The 27988-nt window shown below is 41.8% G+C and overlaps 1 protein-coding gene and 1 long non-coding RNA gene across 5 annotated transcripts in view; both read right to left on the reverse strand.

Annotated features, from left to right (window-relative positions):
• LOC105485184 (myosin ID) overlaps window positions 1-27988 on the reverse strand; it is a 378692-nt gene that overhangs the window by 64212 nt on the left and 286492 nt on the right. The window lies entirely within an intron of this gene.
• LOC139359554 (uncharacterized) lies at window positions 152-27828 on the reverse strand. Its single transcript, XR_011615606.1, has 2 exons — window positions 15164-27828; window positions 152-14852 (listed from the first exon to the last, which is right to left on the reverse strand). It is a non-coding gene; the product is annotated as an uncharacterized lncRNA (long non-coding RNA).

Consider the following 27988-nt stretch of genomic DNA (forward strand, 5'->3'; position numbering starts at 1 on the left):
TCACATATTTTACAGACAAATAATGCAGGGAAATCACCCCAATTAAGGCAGTTTAAACCACGATGAATGTAGAGAATGGCGAGCAGCTTGTGGGACACCCTGCAGTTATCATTCGGTGAAATGATGTGCGCCTTTCACTTGACAGGCTTAGTTTATCTTTTTTTTTTTTTTTTTTGAGATAGAGCTTCACTCTTGTTGCCCAGGCTAAAGTGCAGTGGCGTGATCTCAGCTCACTGCAACCTCCGCCTTTCGGTTTCAAGCTGCTCTCCTGTCTCAGCCTCTCCAGTAGCTGGGATTACAGGTGCCTGCTACCATGCCCGGCTGATTTTTTTATTTTTAGTAGAGATGGGGTTCCACCATGTTGGTCTCAAACTCCTGACCTTGTGATCTGCCCACCTTGGCCTCCCAAAGTGCTGGGATTACAGGTGTGAACCACTGCGCCTGGTCTAGTTCATCTTTAGTAAAGCCAGCCAAACTGGGTGGGGCTTGAGATGCTCTGGTGCTCTAGTTGAGGAGTCGGCAAACTGTTTTTTCCCATTTTCTTCTTTTTTTGAGACAAGATCTTGCTCTGTCACTCAGGCCAGAGTGCAGTGGCAGGATCTTGGGTCACTTCAGTCTTGACCTCCTGGGTTCAAGCGATCCTCCCGTTACCCAACCTCACCTCCATCCAGTAGCTGGGACTGCAGGTGCACACCACCATGACTGATTTTTGTATTTTTTGCAGAGATGGGGTTTTGCTCAGCAAAGTCTTTCTATAAGAGCACAGATGGTAAATATTTCAGCTTTGCAGGTCATACAGTCTGTGCTGTAACTATATAATTTGGACATAATTACATAATGTCTTGTGATACCTGAAAATTATATAAAATTCAAATTGTGTCTATAAAATAACATTTTATGGGAACACAGCCATGCTCATTCGTTTATGTCCACACTTCACAGCCATGTCCACATTCATTGAAACTGTGGACGTAAATGAATGGGCATGGCTGTGTTCCCATAAAATGTTATTTATAGACACAATATGAATTTTGCATAATTTTGAGGTATTACAAAATATTAAACCTCTCTTGAGTTTTTTGCCCCTTAAGCATGTAAAAATGCAAAGTCATCTTGGTGGTGGGCCAGATTCTATTGTGGATCACAGTTTGTCAACCTGAGGTCTAGTTTAAAACAGTTTGTCTGTGTGGGAAGCCATGGGATGATAAAAAGAAACACTCTGACAGGCAGGGCCCTCCTTGATCTCAAGAGTAAGTTCCAACCCTTCAGTGCCTAGGCCCAATGGAAACAATTTATTTCTGAGCACTGCCAGGCTGGAGATGGGCAGCAGACAGTTAATGCTGAACAGAAGACGGAGCAGCAAGGAAACAAGGCTTTGCTCTCGGAAGTGAAGAGTGTTCTTTGAAGTTTGATTAAAAGTGTTTTACTTCACACCTTATGGAAGCACATTATATCATGCTTTTTCACTGCAGGATAAACAGAAAATCAGTAATGCATGGCTATCATCACATGCTCACACCTGTGGTTTGAAAACAGCAAACAAACCGCTCTCCATGCAAGGGCGCATTGTCAGATAACACAACTGCTGACAATAAGAGCCCAGAAACGTTCTTTCTTTTGAAGAGAACCAGGCTTCCTCCACAGTTGTCCCTGGTTTTGCTGTAGAATGAATTCCCAGGGAGATGAGAGGAAATAGAGGTCATTAACAAGGTCTCTTCTGCCCCTCTCATTTTCTATTTTAAAATGTGCTTCTGTTCTAAATATTTTACTCCTTCTGCTTTGAATAATACCAGTACCTTACATCTGACAGGCAGTATAGTCTTGGGACAAGACACTGGTGGGGGGCGGGTACAGATGTTGGAGCCAGACTGCCTGAGCTCTGGTCCATTACTATAATAATTAGCTGTGGTCCTCGGCAAGCTACTGAACCCTTCCATGCCTCAGTTTCTCCAGCTATAAATGGCAGTAATAATAGGTCCCACCTTCTAGAGTTATTGTGAGGCTTATATGAGCTAAGATATGCACGGTGCTTTCAATATAGCCTAGCTCAGACTAAGGACTAGACAAATGTTAACTATTTTTATTATTATCTGCATGTGTTTACCAAGTACCTCAGAATGTGTGCTTGTGTGTGTGCAATATGAACCAAATTGTCTTTCAAGGGCTTCTAAATTACCGAATGGGATCTTGAATTTCTGAACTTTGCTTGTTGGGGCATGTTCTTTAAAGAAAAACTTCTATAAAAAAGGGTTTGTAATCCATATACAATAGGGATCTTAATTGTTTTCTGAAGCGCAATTTATTTTTCTCATATACTTTTCTTAAATTAAGTTCAGCTTTATGTTGCCTCCTTACATATTTTAAGTTTGGACTAAAGGTTTCTTCACACATAATGACCTGTAACCTAACTGGATGTGTGAGCAGACCATAGTCTACTCTTGAAACTTGGAGCTGAGTCTCACTCAATCACTTGAGTTTCAGCTGAGTTTCAGCCAATCACAGGTGTTCAGCTGTTCAAGCCAAGTTCCAACAAGGCACAGGCTCAGCTGTAACCAATCCAGCTGCTTCTGTAGGTTACTTCTGTTTTCTATACACACTTTCTTTTACTGTCCATAAACGTTATCTGACCATGTGGCAGCCCCAGAGTCGTTCTCAATCTATTCTAGTTCTGGAGGCTGCCTGATCTGTGAATCATTCTTTGCTCAGTTAAACTCTGTTAAATTTAATTTGCCTAAATTGAACACTTTTAGCACTTTGTTACCATTATCGTTTTATCACATTTCATCATTTCCATCCTAATACGTTTTACTATCTTTAACTTCTCTTTTTATTGATATCTATCATTAATTTTTTGTAATTTAAATCAATTATATCCATTCCCAGCCACAGACCTTAAAATGAAGTATTTTTTGACCTTCAGTGTCACTGTCTACATTTGTCAATGCTATGGTATTGTAATGCAGTGACAGAGTAGTTATCCTATAGAAACTCTCATCCAACTGCATACAAAGTGTGCCAGGCGCGGTGGCTCACGCCTGTAATCCCAGCACTTTGGGAGGCCGAGGCAGGTGGATCATGAGGTCAGGAGTTGGAAACCATCCTGACCAACATGGTGAAACCCCGTCTCTACTAAAAATACAAAAAAATTAGCTGGGCGTGGTGGTGCACTCCTGTAGTCCTAGCCACTTGGGAGGCTGAGGCAGGAGAATTGCTTGAACCCAGGAGAAGGAGGTTGCAGTAAGCCGAGATCGTGCCACTGCATTCCAGCCTGGAGATAGAGTGAGACTCTGTCTCAAAAAAAAAAAAAAAAGAAAATTTGGAAAGTGACAAAAAGCTATAAAGAAATCAAATTTTATCCATAATACCATCTCATCATCTAAAGAGAGAACTACTGTTAGTATTTTGACATATTAACATAGAAACATTATATTTTACATATCATTTTAGTAATTAACTTTTGCTATAAAGAGTTAAAAATTTTCTGTGATTATCAAGCAATATGTCCTCATTGAAGTAAAGCTGGAAAACACAGAAAAGTTCAAAGCAGTAAAAACAAAAGCACTCAGCGTAAACCATTTTGGCATATTTTCTTCTTTTTTTTTTTTTTTTTTTGAGACAGGGGTCTTGCTGTGTCGCCCAAGCTGGAGTGCAGTGGCACAATCACAGCTCACTGCAGCCTTGCCCTCCTGGGTTTAAGCCATCCTCCCACCTCAGCCTCCCGAGAAGCTGGGACTACAGGTGCATGCCACCACGCTGGGCTAAGTAAGTTTTTGTATTTTTTGTAGGAATGGGTATTGCCATGTTGCCCAGGCTGGTACACTCTTTCTTTCAATGAACTTTTTTTCTGAAATTGCAACCACAATCGGAATATTACACACATAAAAAAACTTATTTTATCATAAGCACTTTCGTTTGATATCAAAAAGTTTGTAAAGGTAAGCTGCAAAAAATTTCATCATTTCATAATTTCATATAATTATTTATTTAGATATTCTTTAATCATTTAGACCATTTCCAGTTTTTCACTACTTATAAATAACTTCTCTATGGATCTTTACATATAAAATTACACCCATATTTCTGATTATTTTCTTAAGATATTTCTTTCCTTTTAAATTTTTAAAATTTTTAATTTTTTTAGAGATAGGGTCTCGCTCTGTTGCCCAGGCTGGAATGCAATGGTGTGATCATGGCTCACTGAACTGGGCTTAAGTGATTCTTCCACGTCAGCCTCATCAGTAGCTAGGACTACAGGTGCATGACACCAGGCCCAGCTAATTTTGAAATTTTTTGTAGAGATGACATTCTGCTATGTTTCTTAGGCTGGCCTCAAGTGATCCTCCTGCCTCGCCTCCCAAAGTGATGAGATTACAGGTGTGAGCCACCACACCTGGACAGGATATTTCTTAAAAGGAGATTGTTAGGGCAGACGATTTGAGCATTAAAATATTAGTAATGTTATTTTTTCCCTTTAACTCTAAATGTACAACATAATCCTAGAAATAGTTATGATTAACATTTTATGGTATTTCCTTTGTCTTTTTAAAGGGAGGGGCATTTGAAAGACTCTAGTTTATACTTTCAAATGGTTTTCTAGATTTATATTACCTCTCAGCAGCAATATATCAATGCAGAATCTTACTGCATTCTCATGAATGTAGACTATTATCAAAATAAACTATACTGACTTGAGGGAAAAATAGTATCTCATTGTTTTGTTAAGATACCTTTGATTATTAATGAAGTTGAGCTTCTGTTTTTCCAAATGTTTGTTAACTATTTGTATATGTTGTTATTGTCCGTTTTCTTTGCAATTACAGCTCTTTTTTTCTTTTCTTTTTTTTTGAGACAGAGTCTTGCTCTGTTGCCCAGGCTGGAGTGCAGTGGCACAATCTTGGCTCACGGCAACCTTTGCCTCCCGGGTTCCAGCTATTCTCTTGCCTCAGCCTCCTGAGTAGCTGGGATTACAGACACACACCACTGTGCCCAGCTAATGCTTTTTAGTATTTTTAGTAGAGATGGGGTTTCACCATGTTGGCCAGGCTGGTCTTGAACTCCTGACCTCAAGTGATTCACCTGCCTCAGCCTCCCAAAGTGCTGGGATTACAGACGTGAGCCACCGCACCCAGCCTGCAATTACGGTGATTTCTAAATATATAAATGCATTGGTGGAGGATGAGATTGATCTGTGTGTGCCTCAGCATGTCAGTGGGAGAACTGTAATTGCAATGAAAATGGCCAATAAAAAGACATACAAATAGTTAACAAACATTTGGAAAAACAGAAGGTCAACTTCATTTCAAATGGAGCCATCAACAAACAGTACACTGAGTTCCACTTCATGAGAAGGAGCTGGACAGTCACATGGCTACCTCATTCCTCACCCTGTCCCTTCACTGCACATGTGGCATTCAATCACACCTCAAACTGCTACATACTGGGTTAAGATAAGCTACTAAACATTTGACTTAGTGTATTTAGTTTCTTAAACCCTCTTTTGATTCAGTATGATGCCGATCTTGGTTTACTACAATTCTTTTTTTTTTTTTTTGAGACGGAGTCTCGCTCTGTCACCCAGGCTGGAGAGCAGTGGCCGGATCTCAGCTCACTGCAAGCTCCGCCTCCCGGGTTTACGCCATTCTCCGCCTCAGCCTCCCGAGTAGCTGGGACTACAGGCGCCCGCCACCTCGCCCGGCTAGTTTTTTTTGTATTTCTTAATAGAGATGGGGTTTCACCGTGTTAGCCAGGATGGTCTCGATCTCCTGACCTCGTGATCCGCCCGTCTCGGCCTCCCAAAGTGCTGGGATTACAGGCTTGAGCCACCGCGCCCGGCCGGTTTACTACAATTCTTGCTGGGCTAAAGGCTGCATGGGAATATGCAAGCAGCAGGAGACAGTGAGATCCATCAACAATTGATTTAAGTCTCTTTGCTGAAATTTATCTGTAGGGGTCCAGAAGCCAGTTTGCTGCCTCCAACCTGCCCATTGACAATTAGCAGATAATGTACAGAAGTATTTCTGCTTTGCAATAGTGGCTTCCAAAGACCCCGCTGAGTCCCTGGCCTGCAGGTGCTGAAGCCCTGCCTGGGGGCAGTAAGCAGAACCCAGGCTAACCTGGGAATGGATCCTCATGCCCTCTGCTTCCTCCCCTTCAGGAGTTGGTTCATAGGGGCTGAGAAGGGGACTGTCAACTAGCAGGCTGATTTTCTTTATCCTCCCTCTGAAATTTCTAATTACACAAGTCTGGATGTGAAGCTGACATCAGCTTCCTTCACAGCGTCACCTGGGAAAATCTTGGTCAACATGTGGTCCCTTTCCTTTCTAAGCCGACACCCTCTACTTAGCAATTATGAAGTGGCTTCACAGTCAGTGCTGCAGCATAGCGTACAGCCCAGGGTGAATCCCACACCCTCCCTTCCCTCAACCAGAGCCTGCTGACCTACCTGCTTTCCTTCCTTCCCTCTTTTGGTATTTATTTAGTGTTTCCTGTGCTAGGTGCCAGGGATGAGTCAAATATATTTATGACATGGTCCCTGTTCTCAGTGAACTTGTAGTTTAATGGGGGAGATGGACTAAGGATACAGACAACTACAAAGGAAGTGGGAAAGCAGCAGCGAGCACAAGACATGACAAAGAGCCAGAAGCCCTTCCACACAGCTGCACCTTTAACCCTGACTCGAAGGCGCCAACTGAGGCTCCAAGCCATGTGGTGTTTACAGGGCAGAGTATAGGAACAAATCCCCATCAGGCCTGTCTGCATTTTGGGGTCACTGTTACAAAGGTCGATCTGTGTTTATTCTAGAAACAGCATACCCCCAATCTCACAATTATGTAAAACAGTCAATCACCCTTGATAACTCTTCCTGCTTCATAATGCATACAACTAGACATAATTTCATTATAAAAAACTATTTTTTTTTTTTTTTTGGAGATGGAGTCTTGCTCTGTCACCCAGGCTGGAGTGTAGTGGCACAATCTCAGCTCACTGCAACCTCTGCCTCCCAGATTCAAGCAATTCTCTTGCCTCAGCTTCCGGAGTGGCTGAGACTACAGGTGTTCACCACTACACCTGGCTAATTTTTGTAGTTTTAGTACAGATGGGGTTTCATCATGTTGGCCAGACTGGTCTCGAACTTCTGACCTCAAGTGATCCGCCCACCTCGGCCTCCCAAAGTGCTGGGATTATAGGCCCGAGCCACCACACCAAGCCTGAAGAAAATACTTTCATGTGCAAAACCTGCTCCTTAAAGACAGGGTTCTTCGTTGTAGCAACGAAAGGCACCCTGGCACCACTCACTTATATGATGCAGCTCCCACCTCCATCCCGCTAAAACCTCACCTCTGAACCCTGGAGATACGACCTGGTGAGAGCGGCTGCTCAGATTCTGGAATCTATTCGGCCCTTAGCCCTCGATCATCTGCTTTGTCACCTCTGCTCTCAAGAATGGCCAGTCTTCATATGGCCGGTGACAGTGTGGCTGCTGTGAATGCTCATCTACTCAGGACTGAACTGAGCTAGGTCATGGCCATCAGTAAACATTATCAAGTAATGACCTTGTTACCACTGGCATCTGAACAGGAAGTCCAGATCTAAAGGTCAGTTTCACGCACCTGTTTCAGAGTGTGTTTTGTTTTTTTTTGAGACAGAGTCTCCCTCTGTAGCTCCGGCTGGAGTGCAGTGGCGAGATCTCGCCTCACTGCACCCCCCTCCCAGGTTCAAGTGATTCTCCTGCCTCAGCCTCTCAAGTAGCTGGGATTACAGCCACCAGGAGTGACTAATTTTTTTTTTTGTATTTTTCGTAGAAACAGGGTTTCGCCATGTTGGCCAGGCTGGTCTTGAACTCCTGACCTCAGGTGATCCACCCTCCTCGACCTCCCAAAGTGCTGGGATTACAGATGTGAGCCACCGTGCCCAGCCTTCAGAGTGTGTTTCTATCTAAGACTGAATACATGCAGTGATAAGAAATCCACCTACAGCTTCCTATATATTAATTCAACACACAGTTCCTGAGCTTCTACACAGGTAGACAGACACACTCCTCCCCTCATGTACTCCTTATAACCCCCTGAAAGTGACAGATGTTAAATAAAAAAATTATACAAAAACTAATTACAACTGTGGTGTTATGAAGGAGAAAACCAGAGTGCTATTAGATGACACTAACATGAGGACTTAGACATGTTTGACGAGAGGGTCAGGAAAAGGCTGCTTTGGGGAAGTAAGCATTTAAGCTGAAACCTGGAAGATGCGTGGGAGCTTGGGGAAGAGGCTAGGAACAGCATTCCTGGCAGAGGGCATGGCACCGGAGCCGTCTCTGAGGTAGGCAGTGAGGGGCTAGCTGGTGTGGCCTGCAGTGAGCCTGCAGTAAGTGCAGGAAAATGCAGAGTGAGGAGGTGGGGCCACACCGTGTAGGCGGTGGGAATGACCTCAGACCTGATCTTGAGAAGCCACTGAAGGAGGGGAGTGATATGATTTGAAAGTCAACTGAGTCCAACCACAGTTGGGAAAATATTTTTTTGACCCATGTAATTGGAACCAAATAGAATCAATTAATAGTAGCAACATGACAGTAGTTACAGTTGTTGTCCTAATCACAGGGAGTACTTCTAATAACTTAATTAGTTATCTGTTTGAAACCTCAAACACAAACTTCCAAAGCTTTAAAAAGCAACTTGTAAAAGCTTCCCTCTTTGGTCTTTCTCTTTTTAAGCTTCTTTTTAACCAAATCAGGCAGGCAGTGTACCAAGCCTCTGAGACACATCTGTGTGATCTTTCCAACAGTTCAGAAGAGGAATGGGAGCCTCTGCATCCGAGGTGGGGAGAGGCAGAGCTGGGACTCAGGGCAGGACGGGTCATTCCAAAGCCCGTGCTCCATCCATGTTTACAGAATGGAGGAAATCAAAAAGGAGCAGATGATGCAGCTGCTGGCCTCTGGGATATTAACAGGACAAAGCTACTGAGAAAACAGGGTTTCTGGCTGAGGGTAGAGGATGCTAGGAAGGGGCAACAAACGAGCGGGTGGCAGAAGTCAATAAATTGAGCGAAAATGAAAAAAGAAGAGCTGAATTAGAGCTTTTGTCTAAGCATCCTGAGGACAGGAACCTTGTTTATCCTGTTCATGGCTATATCCCTAGGGCAGAGAACACTGCTCAGCAAGTGACACATGCTCAAAAAACAGATGTTGACTCAGCGAATGAATGTATTTAAACAGAACCTATTCTGTAATAATCACAATGACAATAGTAATAAAATTAGCCACCGTCAACTAAGCGCCTACGTGTGCCACACCTGCGCGGGGGGTGTGGCTAGGTTAACCCAAACCCCACCACCAGGTACAGCAGGCGCTGTCGCCACTTTCCTGGGAAGGAAACAAGGTACACAAAGGTTAAGTAACATCTGACGTCTCTTGTCTAGTAAGTAGCAGGGATGGACTTAAACACAGACCAATCTCACTCCAAACCTTGTACTCTCTCTGCCCTGTGCTGTGTTGCTTCTCAAGCATGAACATGCTGAGAACTTGGGCTCCAGCCACGGCCAGCCCCTTCAGATGACTTGACCACTCTGGGGTCTCATTCATTCTTTCGTCATTCTTAGTCATCAAGTCCAAGTAGCCCTGGAAGAAGGGAGCATATGTGCACAAGACACCTGCAGGAAGCATCTTACCAAAAGTGCCTTGCGTCATTGAGGCTGTGTCTGGGTAGTTCAGTGGTGCTAATGAGGCCACTGTTACAGGTTCAGTCTCCACGTCCAATTAATTCAGCTTTGTGCCTTGGAGACTACACCCCAATCCATCTCAGAGCTGCATTCAGTAGTTTCAGAAAAGATGGCTGGGAAGTGTGGGTGGCTTGGTGAAACCTGTTTGCAACACTAGCAAAACAATGCAAAAGGTATGCTGCAATAATGGCCAGCAGCAGCTTCCTAGAAAAAGGTCACGGAAACTTCTGCACCAAACCTGGGTGATCAGCGCTCCTCTGCAATATTAAGTCCCTTTTCCCAAAAGAGTCTTGAGATTTTTTCCCCCAAGTATTTATCAGAATCCTCTTTACATTTCTGTGATATTGAAAAAAAAAAAAAAAAAAAAAAAAAAAAAGGCTGGTGTCAGGCAACTGGCATTATTTCTGAAAATTACTGAGAACTTAAAAGACATTCAGAACGTCTATGCAACTTGTCTGACACAGTTCAAAAAATTGTCATTGGAAACAGAGACAATCTTATAACCAACATTTAGGCAAGTGTGTGTTTAGAATATGGTTAGTTTTCAAGGCAAGTATGTCTCATTCTACTTCTCTCTGTATGGAGAGATTCCGTCTCCAGTCTCATCCCTTTGCAAACTATTTTTCTTATGGCTGCTGGAGTTATCTTTCCAGGACACATATCTGATTCATTCATTTGATTTCTACAGCCTATCAACCCCCTTTGCAGAGCTGTATTAGTCCGGTGTTAATGGGACTTACCATCTACCTGGGACACTCTTGAGAGTTAAAGGATGCAGCTCTATTGATGATTATGTTGGAGCAACAGGCATAAACCTAGGCAAACTGGGATCTGTGGGGATCTGTGGTCACCTCACATGGAACAGAAGGTCCTTGGTAATCTGAACTGAACCCACATTTTCTGACTCTTCCTCACCCAGATCAGTCTCTGAGAGGGACCTGCCCTTCCCGTGCTTTCTCTCCCAGACCTCAGCCCTCCGGCTTCTCTTCTGGAAGAGTGAGTACACACACCTCCAGAGCAGCTCGAAGAGCAGCTGCACCTACTCTCTGGAATTACAGGTCCAGGCTCTGTGCTCCTACGCACCTTGACTGGACACAGTCATTATATGTTTTTATGTATATTGCCCTCTCTAGACTGGGAAATCCTTGAGGCTGGGGGGTTTAAGTCATCCTTGTGGCTACCCCCGATGTGTAGAGGAGTGTTTTGTACATCCTCAGTGTTCAGAAACTGTCAGTTGATAATAAATAAATTCCACGACTAGATAATCTGGTGCCTTTTAAATAAATACATTGAGGTCTGTGTTATAAATAAATGTTTATGACTAAAACGTTTTATGGCAGAGCTGCTGACTGTCCTGGTATCATAGAAACTTCAGCTGATTTCCATGTGAGTGAGTGTATGGAAGAAGTAATATTATATGAGCAATCTGTTTTCTCTGGGTGAAGACCGAAACGGGCATATTTCCCTTCCATTGTTCATTGGGGATAGTATTGCTCTAGGCCAAGACGCTGAGACTGCTAAGCGCTGACTAATCGAGGAAGTGTTTGCAGGTACACTAGGCCCAAGGGTGCAGAGACTTCTTGCATTTTAACTTGCATGTGGTGCTCTCTGACCTGCATGGCCAATTCTGTAATAGTATCTGCCACAGAAAAGACACTGTGTGAAATTCTTGTGCAGCTCTTCCCCATCTAACCTGTTCCTCAATGGTGAACACCCAGGGGAAGTGAAAGGAAGTACCCCAGACTGAGAACTGGGAACCGTCACCTCCCACTGGATGAGCCATGAGACACGCCCAGGAGTGTGAATTCCCTGCCTCCGTAATGCCTTTTCTCTCCCAAAGCATTAGTCTTGGAGAGATGAGCAATGATTGGTAACTCTCCTCTCGAGTTAAATCTGAATTTCCAGTTGCTTTACAGAGTGAGAAAGTAAACACAGCACAGTAGTCATCCTACTCTGAGAGCTTCTGAACTGTTGCTGATCTTTAGCACGTATAACTTGAATATATTAAGGAGCCAGAAAACAAGATCCGGGAATAAAGGGGAGATAAAAGGTCAGAGGATGAGTATGTGAAGGTATCACAGGGCGAGTCACTAGTTGGGGACAGCTGCTTCCCACAGTCTCTGAGAACTAGAAGAAATCACAGCAGACGCAGTTTTGGTTAGAAATAGGACCAAGTTTCTGAGCAGGATGTTTAAGATCATTAAATAAATCACCAAGGGAACTGTGGAATATATTCCTCTGCTGGTCTTTAAAAACAGAGCAGTAACTGAGCAATTAGGGATGAGTTCTGTTTAAGTCTGACCACTGTGCTGCATTGGCTGGAATCTCTAAGTTCCTGCCAGCCCCAGAGTCTCACGATGCCTCACCCTCACCGACTGCCCGTGAGAGACGGTGGAACCCAGAACCAGAGGGCCCTCAAGGAGTTATCATGTAATCGTCTCTGACAGTCAAAAATTTGTCCTTACATTTAATCCAACTTCCTTGGTGTAGAATGGGTACAGGATAGTTTCCTCTTATCAACCCTCATGTATGGTAAGCCAAGGTTATCACATTTCAAAAAAAATTTATTTTTATTTTTATTTTTTTGAGACAGAGTCTTGCTCTGTTGCCCAGGCTGGAGTGCAGTGGCCCGATCTTGGCTCAATGCAGGCTCCGCCTCCCGGGTTCACACCATTCTCCTGCCTCAGCCTCCCAAGTAGTTGGGACTACAGGCACCCGCCACCACACCCGGCTAATTTTTTTTGTATTTTTAGTAGAGACAGGGTTTCACTGTGTTAGTCAGGATGATCTCGATCTCCTGACCTCGTGATCCGCCCACCTGGGCCTCCCAAAGTGCTGGGATTACAGACGTGAGCCACTGCACCCAGTCAGTTATCACACTTTTTAAGGCTCTTCTAACAAACACTTTTCATGCTTTCAAAGCTCCTTTCAAAGCGACTCTTGTAAAGTTCACGAATCTCTAAAAACTCAGTGACATCCCAGTTTGATATGATTAATCTGCACAGATGGATTCTACAATGCCAAGTTCTGGGTTCTGAGACAGGAAACTTGGATGGATTTTTAACACAACATTCCTGTTTCTAACACGCATATCCTAAAGGTGTCTATTAATGCTGTAGATATGAATCTAAGTCACCAAGCACACATGTCTGTTGTTGGGAATAGAAGGTAAGAGAAAGAAGTGACAGATTAGTTCCACCTGAGGCTATGGAAAGGGCTGGCTCCGGAGAGGAAAGGGTGCTGGAGGGAGCGTGCTGGGCAAAAGGGGACTCAGAAGTCACAGGATGGGCGGGTGGAGGGAAAAGTAAATACAAATGCACAGAAGGGCCCTTGGAAGAGAGACCTTAAAGGGTGTTTCTACCACAGGTGCTAGAGTAGGTGAATCAGTGGGAAGTATGTGTGGGGCTTGCTGGGCTGAGAGGATGCAGGGTGGCCAGGAGGGAAGAAGTGTGGGGGAGTGGGGCGTGGAAGCAGGCGAACCAACGGGTAAAGAAACCCTCACTGGCTGCTAAACCACACTCTTCTGGTTTTTAACCCTGGCAACCCCAGCTCTGGTCCTCCCTCCACTGGAAGTTTCCAAGCATCTGTTTCTGCTGCTGACTGTGCGCTGCTCCCCTGGGCTGTTCCCTGTATCAAGCCTTTTCTCCTTTCCTGGAACTTGCAATTCCACTAAATTTGTCATATGGCCTAGAAAAACTGTAAATTCTGGTGGGGTTGGGTTGATAATTCCTTGTTCTCCAGAAGGTACCCTTTTAAATTAAAAGGGTAGAAACTTCTGTAAGTCAAGAAAGGAAGTAGCCATTTCTTTTGACACTTGGTAGCATACCCACTGCCGCTTTCTAGCAGATTTTAAAATGAAAACTTCTTGGTGGTATATTGAAGAAATAAGACTTTGAAACGCTCTCTCCCCTGTTCAATTAGTTTTGGGAAATCAAAAAGCACTTCCATTCCACATCCAGAAAATCTGATTTTGTCAAGGCAATTAAGAATATTACCCTTTTACTCTAGCAAAGTAACCCACGCAGAGGACTGAAAAAAATGAAAAGCAACAGTCCCTTAACCCACTGCTGGTTCTTTCATGCTTGCTTTAAATTGCTTCTACTTTTAGCTCTTTTTATGGTGAACTCCAAACACTAAATAATAGGCTTATATTGCCTTTCTGAATTTATCAACTTCAATTTATCTGAAATTATCAACTTGATATATATCCACTGACTTCCCTTTACAACGGATCTAGGTTCATATCACGAATAACCCCTGCTCTGCTCCTCCCCTGTAATTTCATCAATAGTTGTATTACTTCTTGACCACATTAAATAACATATGTATCCTTTATTTTTGTTCCATCAACAAGAAACTCTCTCTGTATTCCCCATTTTCTAAGGTGTGGATGCCAGTATCTCCACCTTCCTTCCAGCACTTCTACTCCCCCTCGCCCACCTCCCGCCAGCTATACTTTTACACCAGAGGCTGAGGCAGCTTCCTTTGTGACACTGATATCTGGATTTTATCTCCCAAAGATGCTCTTTTCCCAGGTACCCCACTCTCAGCCACTGCTACTCCATCTACCCAGATGCTTCAGCCACAAACAAATCCTCTCTTTCCCTTTCGCCCACAAAGTCCTGTCATTTCTACCTCCAAATATATTTCACCATCTCCATGCCTAAAATGTTAGTACAAGCCACTGTCTTCTAATTTTAGGAACAGCCACCCTCTTGTCTTGCTATAATCCACCCTCCACAAAATGGCCAGAGTGATTTTTCAGAAATATAAGTCAGATCACGTCACTCCCTTTGCTAAAAAATCTCTTATTAAAATCCCCTTATCATTATCCACGAGGCCTTCAATGATCTGGCCTGGGCGATCTCTCACTTCCATCTTCTATACTCTTCCCCTCATTCACTCTGCTAGAGCAACACAGGCCCTTATCGTTCCACTGTCACAAGCTAATTTCCACTTTAGGGCCTTTACTTTTCTGCTTGGCAACATCGCAGATCTCCTTCTTCTTGTCATTCAAATCCTAACTGAAGGGTCACTCTCTGACAGGCTTTCCATGTTAGCAAAAGCAACCTCTTCTCCCTAGCTATGCTCTTTCATGTTATCCAATTTCAGCTTCTTCATAGCACTCCAGACATTACCTTTCTTTTTTTTTTTTTTTTGAGACGGAGTCTCGCTCTGTCGCCCAGGCTGGAGTGCAGTGGCCGGATCTCAGCTCACTGCAAGCTCCGCCTCCGGGGTTTACGCCATTCTCCTGCCTCATCCTCCCGAGTAGCTGGGACTACAGGCGCCCGCCATCTCGCCCGGCTAGTTTTTTGTATTTTTTAGTAGAGACGGGGTTTCACCGTGTTAGCCAGGATGGTCTCGATCTCCTGACCTCGTGATCCACCCGTCTCGGCCTCCCAAAGTGCTGGGATTACAGGCTTGAGCCACCGCGCCCGGCCGACATTACCTTATGTGTACTTGCTTGGCATTCATACCCCTTTCTAGAATATAAGCCCTTTAAGAAATGTTTCGTTCACTGCCTGTAGATTCCCAACCACCTTCTATGTGTGGCACATACAAGGCACTGAAAAAATATTGACTATTATCAACTCGGTGTTCTGTAGCCTTAATTAAGGCTTCTATACTTTGGTTAAGATTAATTCTAAAAGTTGGAAATCAAAGAACGTTTTATTCCTGCAAACCTATAATTATTATTCACTGTTTAAGTAATGTCCCCAAGTATGTTCTATTTTCTTTCTTGGAACTTACAATTGCTTTTTCTCTTCCATGGTCTAGAATTGAATAAAATCCCTTGAATCCCTGCATTTCATAGGTACCAATCATCAGAGCCCTGGGTCTTCTTGCTGTGTCAGTCAGTACCACAGCTGCCACTCAGGGACTTTATTTCTCTCTTGATTTGGATCTGCTACCTTTGGCTCTCATGTCTTCTTTCCTGTTTTATTACCTTACTTTGCTGGAATATATCCTCAGGAAACTTCATAGGAAAGGGTGTGTGTGAAAGGCTCTGACTGTGTTGTTGGTTTTTTTTTTTTTTTGAGGGAAGGTTTTGATCTGTTACCCAGGCTGGAGTGCAGTGGTGTGATCACTGCACACTGCAGCCTTGAACTCCTGGGCTCAAGCAATCCTTCCACCTCAGCCTCCTGAGTAGATGGGATGACAGGCATGTGCCACCACTTTCGGCTAATTTATTTTTTATTTTGTAGAGATAGGGCCTCCTTATATTCCCCAGGCTGGTCTTGAACTCCTGGCCTCAAACGATCCTTCCACCTCAGTCTCCTAAAGTGCTGGGATCACAAGTGTGAGCCACTGCGCCCAGTCTCTGACCAAATTTTATCCCTTGTTTTTTTTTTTTTTTTAACTTTGTATCTGACTGATACTTTGGCTGGGAATAGAATTATAGGTGGCCAATACTTATCTTTCCGTACTTTACAAAAGCTTCTCTTTTAGCATCTAGTATAAGTGAAGAGAGTTCACATACATGCACACAGTTGTATCATTACTGGCAAAGACTATCCGGATTGACGCACCCAAGATGAAATTTTGTAAAGCTAGCTAATTTAAATTAAGTGAGTTAGTTTGAATTATAGTATGTTGAGTAAAGAAATTCAGTTTTCTTTCTTTCAAATATAAATAGCGTCTCCACAAATTCTTCTCCAAATCAGGCTAATTGTCTTTCTGCAAGTCTTCTTTTCTTAATCATTTTCTTAGTAAACTTCTTATTCACAGCAGAGTTCTCCTTCATGCTGCCCATCACCATTGTACTTGCTTTTCATTATTCTTTGAAAATTCAGTGTGGTAAGAAATAGTATCTTGCTTATTGCTCTATCTCTGGTACCTAACTTATCTTGAAAGAGAGCCTGGCACTTCTGAGTGTGGGCTCACTATACAGATTGAGAAAATAAAAGTAAAGGCACACAAAGGTGAGGTGTAGCTGAAGCCCTCTCAAAGTCAAGAAGCACATCCCTGGCGAGCTGTTTAGGCTCCCTAGTCCTAACATCAAAACAGTGGTTTGCAGGGATCATGAGCTTTGAAGTCAGAAAGACTGGGTTTGAATCTGTCTGTGCTCACCACTTGCTAGCTGTATGACCTTGGACAAATCATTTATAGGCTCTGAACTCCAGGTTCTTCATTTGTAAAATGAGGATAAATATGTCTATCTTGTAAGACAGTGACTTTGAAGGTTAAATAAGATAGTTTAGGTAAAGTTATTGACATAATTGTGGGAGCCGATAGAAAGTATCGGAAGTATTATTGTTATTAATAAAAGGAATGACATGTTGATATACAGAAATCAAACCTAAAGCACTAATTTTGATGAAAGAATCCCAAATTTATGTACTATTCACATAATACTAAGTATGATAAAAACATTCTACAGTAAAACTCAAATAATTAGCAGGTATTTAAATAAGGGTCCTTTTGGCCCAGCCAAATGTTCTTCCTACTTTCCATAGTTCCAATCTGAGGACCATTGATTTACCTTGTCTGTATATAGCTCAATCCATTAAAAAATCATTAGGCAGCAGCCTCAGGCTACAAAGTCTTACATTTGATTTCTTTTGTATCCTTTAATTTACTGATGAAAATTTTGAAAGAGTAAAATTGAAATTAGTGAGGCTTTATTGAAAGTTCATGACATCCACAATAAATTTTGCTTGGTTAAATAAAATTTTCCGTGTGGTGTGATTACATAGTACAAGGAAAGAGATCTTCCGGGGTGACTTACGGATACCCATCTTATTATCTCAGTCCTATCAGATGCATAGTGAGTTCTCTATCTGCTCCGGTTTCCATCTTATGCAGGGAATCCCATGGACTTCACCCCCCATTCCCTCTGGGGTGTGTTGCTCCTAACTTTGTTTTCACTTCATTATCTTTTAATGGCTCCTGTTTCTTCTCTTTGGAGTTTGCCTGGATCCTGCCTGTCAGAGAGATGACTGCTAGATTGATGGGTCAGAAATACATTCACCATACGGACTCCAGAATCACCAAGATTTTTCTGTGCTCAACTACCTGTAGTGGCAATCAACCTGCAGAGGCTAGCATTCCATGGCCACAGAAAAGGAAACACTGGCTTTTAAAAGGTAGCTTCCTAGTATGCTTGTTGTCGAGGGAGCATCTTTTTGTTTTGGTGTGTTTCAATCAATGCCCTCATCTAAGAGATGTGACAACAGTCAAGGTGCAAAACCACAGGAACCTCAAAACCACTAAAAGCTGTATATTTGACTCCTTTTACCTATAAAAGGGAATCCATTAGTAGACTTCAAGAACAAAATCAGAGTAAAATTAGTTCACTCTTAGGTAGATCAGGGGTGAGTCAGGAGAATAAAGAGGAAGCATGTCAAAATATCTATTATCCCAAAGAACTTTGGAGAACTTGCAAGCTTGCTACTCTGCCCCACTTGCTATTTAGGTTCCAAGCACTATGACTGATGGCAAGTTTGTAAACTACAAGGTTTTATATTTAAAGGAACCTGGGTCTCCTGACCTTATTTCTCTATCTAAGATAGAAGCAACAAAAGACAGCATATTTAGGAATCTGCATTAGAGTCAACTACCAAGGCTTTCTGAGGACAATTGTGACTATCTAACTGTAATCTGTTATAAAAGGACGGTGAAAAGGTTTTTAAAGCAGTACAAAACTCTAAAGAGAATTCTGTAATACATATCCATAATGTATCACATACTATTCAGGATATCAAAATAACCTTAATTTTACTAAATGATATGATGGTAGTCCATGTGCCTAAGAAATGTGTTTCTGTGGTAACATTCATATTTTGTTAATCTAATATCAGCTTTGATTTACTATTGCCTCTTTTTAAAAAGGGTCATTTATTTATGAATGAATGAATGAGACAAGGTCTTGCTCTGTCACCCAGGCTGAAGTGCAGTGGCATGATCATGGCTCATGGCAGCCTTGACCTTCCCAGGTTTAAGCGATCCTCTCACATCAGGCTGTCAAGTAGATAGGACTACAGGCACATACCGCCATGCCCAGCTAATTTTTTACTTTTAAATTTTTATTTATCTTTTTTTTTCAAACAGAGATGGGATCTTGCTTTGTTGCCCAGGCTGCTCTTGAACTCCTGGGCTCAAACGATCTTCCTGCTTTGGCCTCCCAAAGTGCTAGGATTAAAAGAGTGAGGTAGGCCGGGGACGGTGGCTCATGCCTGTAATCCTAGCACTTTGGGAGGCTGAGGCGGGTACATTGCCTGAGATCAGGAGTTTGAGACCAGACTGGGCAACAGGATGAAACCCCGTCTTTACTACAATACAAAAAAATTAGCTGGGGGTGGCGGTGGGCGCCTGTAATGCCAGCTACTCAGGAGGGTGAGATAGGAGAATCACTTGAACCCAGGAGGCAGAGGTTGTAGTGAGCTGAGATCGCGCCATTGCACTCCAGCCTGGGCGACGGAGACTCAGTCTCAGAAAAAAAAAAAAAAAAAAAAAGTGTGAGGTACCATGCCTGGCCTAATTTTTTATTTTGTATTTTTTGTAGAGACTGGGTCTTGCCAGGGCTGGTCATGAACTCCTGGGCTCAAGTGATCCTCCTACCTCAGCCTCCCAAAGTGCTGGAACTATAGGTGTGAGCCACCACACCCTGCCAGGATAAGTGATTTAGAACAGAGATAATATATAGTGTCTAATGATTAATCAACATTTGTCAGGTGCTGAGATTTTATTTTTATACCTTTCCTTTTGCTGAAAGGTTTGAGTTCTGCTCTTCTGAACAGATGGCTATCATTTAACTAACAGCAATACTGAGTTTATTTACAAAAGACTCATAGTCTAGTCACAAAAAAATGAATGTGATTTAGCTTTCACTAGTAAGAGTTGAAAATAGAGCCTAAGTAAGAATCCAACAGACAGAACTTTCAAGATTCAGAAACATATATATATATATTTTTTTCTTTTGAGACAGAGTCTCACTCTGTCACCCAGGCTGGAGTGCAGTGGCACGATCTCGGCTCACTGCAAGCTCTGCCTCCCGGGTTCATGCCATTCTCCTGCCTCAGTCTCTCAAGTAGCTGGGACTACAGGTGCCTGCCACCATGCCTGGCTAATTTTTTCTATTTTTAGTAGAGACAGGGTTTCACCGTGTTAGCCAGGATAGTCTTGATCTCCTGACATCATGATCCGCCCATCTCGGCTTCCCAAAGGGCTGGGATTACAGGTGTGAGCCACCGCGCCCGGGCCTCAGAAACATTTCAAAGAGACCTTAGAGGTAGCTATTAGAATGCCCAGGTTTATAAAACATAAGAGATGGCTGGCACAAACTGTATATAAGAGGGTAGCAGAATACGGCTTTGAAACCTCATATACATAAATTATGTGGTAAAAATATTTCCCTTTGTTAATGGTCCTAAGTTCTTTTATTCAACCCATATGAGAGGTCCAATAACTTGCCATCAAATCATACAGGGTCACGTAGGCAGTGGCCCCGAGGGGCATGGCATATCAGATTTCCTATGTGTATAAGGTTAGGAAACTATACCCTGTCTTCTCAGGATCATACACCCACATTTGTAAGGTTACTACTTTCACCTGATAGCAGAATAATAACTTCAGAACCCTGCTCATCTGGGAATCAGCATTAGCTGGCCGAGTTTAGGACATACCTACAATTAGATTTTCAGGTTCTCACCTACAGAACAGATCCTCAGAACTGGGTTTCTTGAACTTGTACAGTATGAAAATTTAAGCTTTTGAGTTTGAAATGACAGAATTTGTAATAGAAAGAGATAATATTCTAAAGATCAGATAATACTTCCATTTAGTCTTTTTATTAATTTTAGCATGCAATTTGGCTTTTACCCTCAATGCTTTTACCAAAGGTGCTTTCAAAGGTCACCAAATCAAATGGACTGCTCTAGGGGTAGGCCTCCTTTAATGCGGAGGCATCTGACCTTGCTGTCTTCTTTCTGGGAGAGCACTTCCCCTAAGTCTCCTCCTACCATTTGGCCTCCCATTTATTACATGTAGGAGTTGCCTAGGGGTCCATCCTGGCCCCTCTTTTCACTCTACATGTTTCCTTGGTGACTTCCTCCTGCTTTGGCATAACTTCAGACTCATTTACATTCCCTTCAAGTTCCTTGACAATCTGGTCATATCTACATACCTTTCTGGTAGTTCCTGCCACTCCCCTCAACACAATCTCTGATCTTGCCACGTGGGACTACTCACTGTTTTCAGAACAGTGGCAATGTTTTTTATTTTTCCTTTTCTTTTCCCTTTTTCTTTCTTTGAGATAGGGTCTTGCTCTGTCACCCAGGCTAGAGTGCAGCGGCATGATCACATCTCACTATAGCCTTAGCCTCCTGGGCAATCCTTCCCTGCCTCAGCCTCCCGAGTACCTGGGACTACAGGTATGTGTCACTATACCCAGGTAATTAAAAAATTTTTTTTGCAGAGACAGGGTCTCACCATGTTGCTCAGGCTGGTCTCAAACTGCTGGGCTCAAGTGATCCTCCTGCCTTGGTCTCCCAAAGTGCTGGGACTACAGGCATGAGCAACCATGTCCAGCCCAACGTATTTTCAAATAGTTCCTTTATGTATTTGTTTGTGCTGTTTTCCTCTACACAAAATTCATGGCCCTGTCTCACCTGAACATCCGTCCCTATACTCCAGATTCTAGTCACTTTTATTAAGGCATGCTTTATTAAGGCATCACTGACATATAATAAAGTCCACATAATTAAGGTATACAATTTGACATGTTTTGAGATATATATTATACCTGTGAAACCATCACTGCACTCATACTGTCCATTACTCCCCAAAGGTTTCTTGTGCTGCTTTGTAATTCCTACTTCCTGCCCTTCCCTATCCACTCTCCAACCCCTGACAATGACTGAACTGCTTCCTGCTCCTATAGTTTGTATTTTCCAGAGTTGTATATAAACAGATACACTTTTCAGGTTGGCTTCTTTCACCAAGCAAAATTATTTTGAAATTCATCCATGTTGTAGTGTGTATCAATAGCTCATTGTTTTTAATACCGAGTAGTAGTTCACTGTATGGATATAATACAGTTTGTTTATCCATCTTCCAATGCTAATGGACATTTGGGTTATTCCCAGTTTTTGGCTATTACAAATAATTTGATATTAACATTTGTGTATGTCTTTATATGGATAAATATGTTCATTTCTCCTAGATAAATATCTAGGATTGGAGTGGCTGGAATATGTGGCAGGGATATGGTTAGCTTAAAACACTGTCAAACTGTTCCCACCATGATAATATAAAATGGCAATATAAATTATTCAATTAATACAATTATTCAAAATGGACAAACCAGTTATCCTATGCAATAGAGTTAAATCCTATCTTAAGGGGAAAGCATTCAGTCTTTCACCATTAAATATGATATTTGCTTTAGATTTTTTCATAGATGTACTTTTTTTTTTTTTTTTTTTACCAGAAATGGATGTTGGATTTTAAATGCTTTTTCTACAACCACTGAGATGATTTTTTTTTTCAGTTTGTTTATTTGGTGAATTTCATATATTGATTATTGGATGTTAAACCAACCTTGCATGCCTGGGATAAATTCCACTTGGTCACAATGTATTATCCTTTTTATATACCGTTGGATTAGTTATTTTATAAAATGCTGAATTGGATGCACTAAATTTTGCTTATAATTCTTACATCTATGCTCCTAATGGACATTGGTCTGTAGTTTTCTTTTCTTGTATTATCTTCGTTTGGTTTGGTATCAGGGGAAGACTGGCTTCAGAATGAGCCGGAAAGCATTATCTCCTTTTCAATTTTCTGGAAGAGTTTGTGTAGAACTGGTGTTATTTCTTAAATCTACAGTAGAACTCCCCAGTAAAGGCATCTGGATCTGGAGTTTCCCTTGTAGAAAGGTTTTAACTATGAATTAAATTTCTTTAATATACATAGAGCTATTCAGGTTATCTGTTTCTTCTTGTGTGAGTTTTGGTAGTTTGTGTTTTTCAAGGAGTCTATTTAATCTAAGCCGTCAAATTTACTGGCATAAAGTTGTATAACATTCTTTTGTTACGCAGTTAATATCAATAGAATTTGTATTGATGTCACATTTTTCACGTTGATATTGGGAATTTGTGTCTTCTGCTTTTCCTCATCAGTCCTACTAGATGTGTATCAATTTTATTTTGGTACTATTGATGTTTGCTATTGTTTTTCTGATTTTCATTTCATTGGTTTCTGTTCTGACCTTTATTCTGCATTCTTTGGTTTAATTTGCTTTTATTTTTCTAGTCCCTCCCTCCCTCCCTTTTCCTTTTCTCTCTCTCTCCCTTCCTTCCTCTCTCTCTCTCTCTCCCCCTCATTCCCCTCTCTCTCTCTTTTTTTTTTTTTCCTGACAGGGCCTCACTCTGGCTGTCCTGGCTAGAGTGCAGTGGCTCGATCCTGGCTCACTGTAGCCTCAACCTCCTGGGCTCAGGTGTTTCTCCCACCTCAGCCTCCCAACTAGCTGGGAATACAGGTGCATGCCACCATACCTGGCTAACGTGTGTGTGTGTGTGTGTGTGTGTGTGTGTGTTTTGAGATGGAATCTTGCTCTGTCACCCAAGCTGGAGTGTAGTGGAGCGATCTCGGCTCACTGCAACCTCTGCTCCCAGTTTCAAGTGATTCTCTTGCCTCAGCCTCTGAGTAGTTGGGACTATAGGTGTGCACCACCACACTTGGCTAATTTTTGTATTTTTAGTAGAGATGGGGTTTCACCATGTTGGCCAGGCTGGTCTTGAACTCCTGACCTGTCTTGGACAGGTGATCTGCCCGCCTCAGCCTCCTCCCAAAGTGCTGAGATTACAGATATGAGGCACCATGGCTGACTGATTTTTTTGTAATTTTTTACTAGAGATGGGGTTTCACCATGTTGGCCAGGCTGGTCTTGAACTCCTGACCTGTCTTGGACAGTTGATCTGCTGCCTCAGCCTCCTCCCAAAGTGCCAAGATTACAGGCATGAGGCACCACGGCTGGCTGATTTTTTTGTAATTTTTTAGTAGAGATGGGGTTTCACCATGTTGCCCAGGCTGGTCTCGAACTCCTGGACTCAAGCAATCTACCTGCCTTGGCCTCCCAAATTGCTGGGATACAGGCATGAGCCACCATGCCTGGCTTTTTCTAGTTTCTTAACATAAAAGCTGAGGGCACTGATATGAGACTTTTCTTTTAAAATCTACACATTTTAGAAGAAAAGCATTTTATTGTCCTATATCTTTCTATAAAAAGTATTGCTTCAGCAGCATTACATTAATTTTGAAATGTTATTGCTTTCATATTCATGAAGTTCAAAATACTAATGTCTCTTAATTTCCCCTTTGACCTATAAGTTACTTTGGAGTGTGTTATTTGGCTCCCAATTATTTAGGAATTTTTCCAGGGATCTTTTCGCTATTGATTTCTAATTTTGTTTCATTATGGCAGAGATTTTGAATGCTTTTATATAATATTTACTGTAACTGTGACATGACCCAGAATATGGTCTATTCTGGCAAATATGCACTTGAAAAGAATGTGTGTTCTGATGCTGTTAGGCAGAATGTTTTATAAATGGTAACTAGTTCAACTCAGTTCAACTCAGTTGATAGTGTTCACATTTTCTATATGCTTACTGATTTTCTATTGACTTGTTCTATCAATTATGGAGACATTTGTCCATTTTTCCTTGTTGTTTGTTTTTGCTTTATATACTTTCAAATTCGTTTAGGGCCATATATATTTCGGTTTGCTATGTTCTCTTCATGAATTGATCCACGTTACTTTTACTATTATTTTTAAAACAGATAATTGTTTTTTAAAAAGATTTAAACAACAAGGAAAAAATCTTACAAATTTGCTTGTGTAGCTATTATTTCTAGTGCTCTTCCGTCACTTTTGGAGATCTATATTTCCAGGTGGTATATTTTTATTTCCATGTGGTATATTTTTATTCTTTCTGAAGGACTTTAACACCTCTTCTACTGTGAGTCTTCTGGGAATAAATTGTTTTACGTTTCTTGTGTCTGAAAAGTCTTTTAATTCACCTTTGTTTTGGAAAGCTATTTTTGCTTGGTATGAAATTGTAGGTAGAGGGGGTTTTCCTTCAGTACTTTAAAGATGTTTCTCTACTGCTCTCTTACTTGCACTGTTTCCAATGAGAAATCTGCTGTCATCTTACCTTTATTCCTCTGTATATAATGTGTCTTCTTCCTCTGGCAATGTTTATCACCAACTTTGAGCAATTTGATTGCGATATGCCTTAGTGTAGTTTTCGTCATGATTTTTTTTTTTTTTTGGTGCCTAGGGTTCATTGACTGTTTATTTTTTTCAGACGGAGTCTTGCTCTGTCACCCAGGCTGGAGTGCAGTGTTGTGATCTCGACTCATTGCAAGCTCTGCCTCCTGGGTTCATGCCATTCTCCTGCCTCAGCCTCCCGAGTAGCTGGGACTACAGGCACCCACCACCATGCCCAGCTAATTTTTTTTTGGATTTTTAGTAGAGATGGGGTTTCACCATGTTAGCCAGGATGGTCTCGATCTCCTGACCTTGTGATCCACCTGCCTCAGCCTCCCAAAGTGCTGGGATTACAGGCATGAGCCACCATGCCCGGCCTCATTGACTTCTTGGATCTGAGGATTTATACAGTTTTCATCAAATTTGGAAAAATTTCAGCCATTAGTTCTTCAAGTATTTTTTCTGTCCTCCTCCTTCCTTCGGGTACTTCGCTTACTACTCCTTTATATATTAGGTCACTTGAAGTTATCCCACAGTTCCCTGATGATTTATTCATTTTTTCAAATTTTACCTTTTCTTTGTGCTTCATTTTGGATAGTTTCTATTGCTATGTTTTTAAATTCACCAATTTTTACTTCTGTAATATCTAATATGCTGTTACTCCCAGCCACTGTAGTTTAATATCAGACATCATAGTTTTCATTTCTAGAAGTTTGATTTGAGTCTTTTTCTTCGTTTGTTCTTTCTTTTTTTTGAGGCAAGGTCTTGATCTGTAACCCAGGCTGGAGTACAGTGGCACAATCATGGCCCACTGCATCCTCAGCCTCCTGGGCTCAAGTGATCTGCCCGCCCCAGCCTCCCAAAGTGTTTGGATTACAGGCATGTGCCACGTGCCCTGCTGATTTGGGTATTTTTTGATATCTTGCACACCTTTAATTTTTGTTAAAACACAGTTATAATAATTATTTTAATGTCGTTATTGGTGATTTCTAACATCTGTGGCAATTCTGGGCTGGCCTCGAACTCCTGGGCTCAAGTGATCCTCCAGCCTCAGCCTCCCAAAGTGCTGGGATTACAGGTGTGAGCCACCATGTCCAGCTGTGTCCTACTTTTTAGGGACTGTCTTTGTTCTAGTATCCAGAACAAATACTACCTATTTTTTTATGACATTTTCCCCAAATCTCACTTCTGTCTAAAGATGTACTTTTACAAACTCTGTGCTTTAAACCACTTTCTTTATACTTCTACAAACTTATTATACATTATACATTTGTTTCCCTTGATAAGACAATAACCTATGGCAGGAGGTTGGTCTTTGCATCCTTGTGCCTAAAATGTCTGATATGTGACTGAGCCTCAAGAAATAGATTTTTCTGGTTTCTATGATGCTGGCCAACCAACACTGACTTTTATGTTATTCTTTTACCATCTTAACTATTTTCAAGTATACCGTTCAGTAGTAATAAGCATATTTCCACTGCCACTGTTGTGAAACAGATCTTCAGAACTTTTTTTTTTTTTTTTTTGAGCCAGGGTCTCACACTGTCATCCAGGCTGGAATAGCTCACTGCAGCCTTGACCTCCTGGCCTCAAGTGATCCTCCTGCCTGCCTCAGCCTTTGCAGTTGGAGTAGTGGTACTACAGGTGCATGCCACCACGACCTGCTAATTTTTAAATTTTTTTGAAGAGACAGAGTCTTGCCATGTTGCTCAACCCGGTCTCAAACTCCTGATCCTCCTGCCTCAGCCTACCAAAGTGCTGGAATTACAGGTATGAGCCACAGCACCTGGCCCAGAACTTTTTCATCTTGTAAAAAGACATACATATTTTAAAGGAATGAACAAATTTGGAGCTGCCTTTTGATAAACTATGGGACAAAAAAATGTTGATCTGCTCAAAGGCCTATAGCTAGCTGGTGGCAGAGTTAAGACTAGAAGCCACATTGTCTGTTTCCTGTCAAATACTCATTCCTAATAGGTCTGTTAATTCAAAGCATATGCCAAGCAGAGAAGGCCAAGAATTTCCATGCATCAAAGCCTCAGATGTGGAAAGTTACTAATTCTGATGGAATAATTTAGCTACGCTGGGCTTGGGTTGTTTTCATTTGTCTTGGTTAGCAAGAAATATAATATTCTTTAACAAATTGTTCTCTCATTTTTTTTTCCTTTTTTCTGACAAGGAGTTCTCTGAATCATTCTGTAAGGCTGCTTTCCTTTTCCATTTTATATCTAAATTTCGTTTCTTCTTATACCCTCAGATTCTTTTCATTTTGTAAACGATATTCTAGGCCTGGTATCTTTCTTCCTAAGACAAGATATAACTCTTTGCTTCATTTAGTAATGATTCTGTCTTGCCAGTGACGGTTGCATGGACTGAGCTGATTTTATCCATTATGAAAATGTTATGTGAATTTACTGGCTACTGGTTGCTTTGGTTCTGTAAGAAAGGGCAGCCTGGCCAGGCGCGGTAGCTCATGCCTGTAATCCCAGCACTTTCAGAGGCTGAGGTGTGAGGATCACCTGAGGTCAGGAGTTCGAGACCAGTCTGGCCTACATGGCGAAACCTTTTATCTACTAAAAATACAAAAATTAGCCAGGTGTGGTAGCAGGCGCATGTAATCCCAGCTACTCAGGCGGCTGAGGCAAGGGAATCTTTTGAATGTGGGAGGCGGAGGTTGCAGTGGGTGAGATCACACCACTGCACTCCAGTCTGGGCAACAGAGCAAGAATCTGTCTCAAAAAAAAAGGAAGGGCAGTCTAAAATAGTCTCATATTAATGTTTAAATATATTTTTCTAGTTATATAATTAATACATAACAATTATAGGAAATTCAATATTCCATATATTTTTTGACACAGCTAAAGACCAAAAATAAAAAACATTAAGTGCAAAAAACTTTTTTTTTTACCTTAAATATCATTTCGGCTACTTCTTTCAATTTCAACTACTGAAGAAAAGGAGGCTTGGAATAATTTCTCTACGTGTGAAAGAGAAGTTAAAGGAAGCAATTGCTATTACCTTTTTAAGAAAGGTTAGAGGATGGTCTTTGAATTCAATCGA

Source organism: Macaca nemestrina, chromosome 17, assembly GCF_043159975.1.
Source record: "Macaca nemestrina isolate mMacNem1 chromosome 17, mMacNem.hap1, whole genome shotgun sequence".
Taxonomy (NCBI): Eukaryota; Metazoa; Chordata; class Mammalia; order Primates; family Cercopithecidae; genus Macaca; species Macaca nemestrina.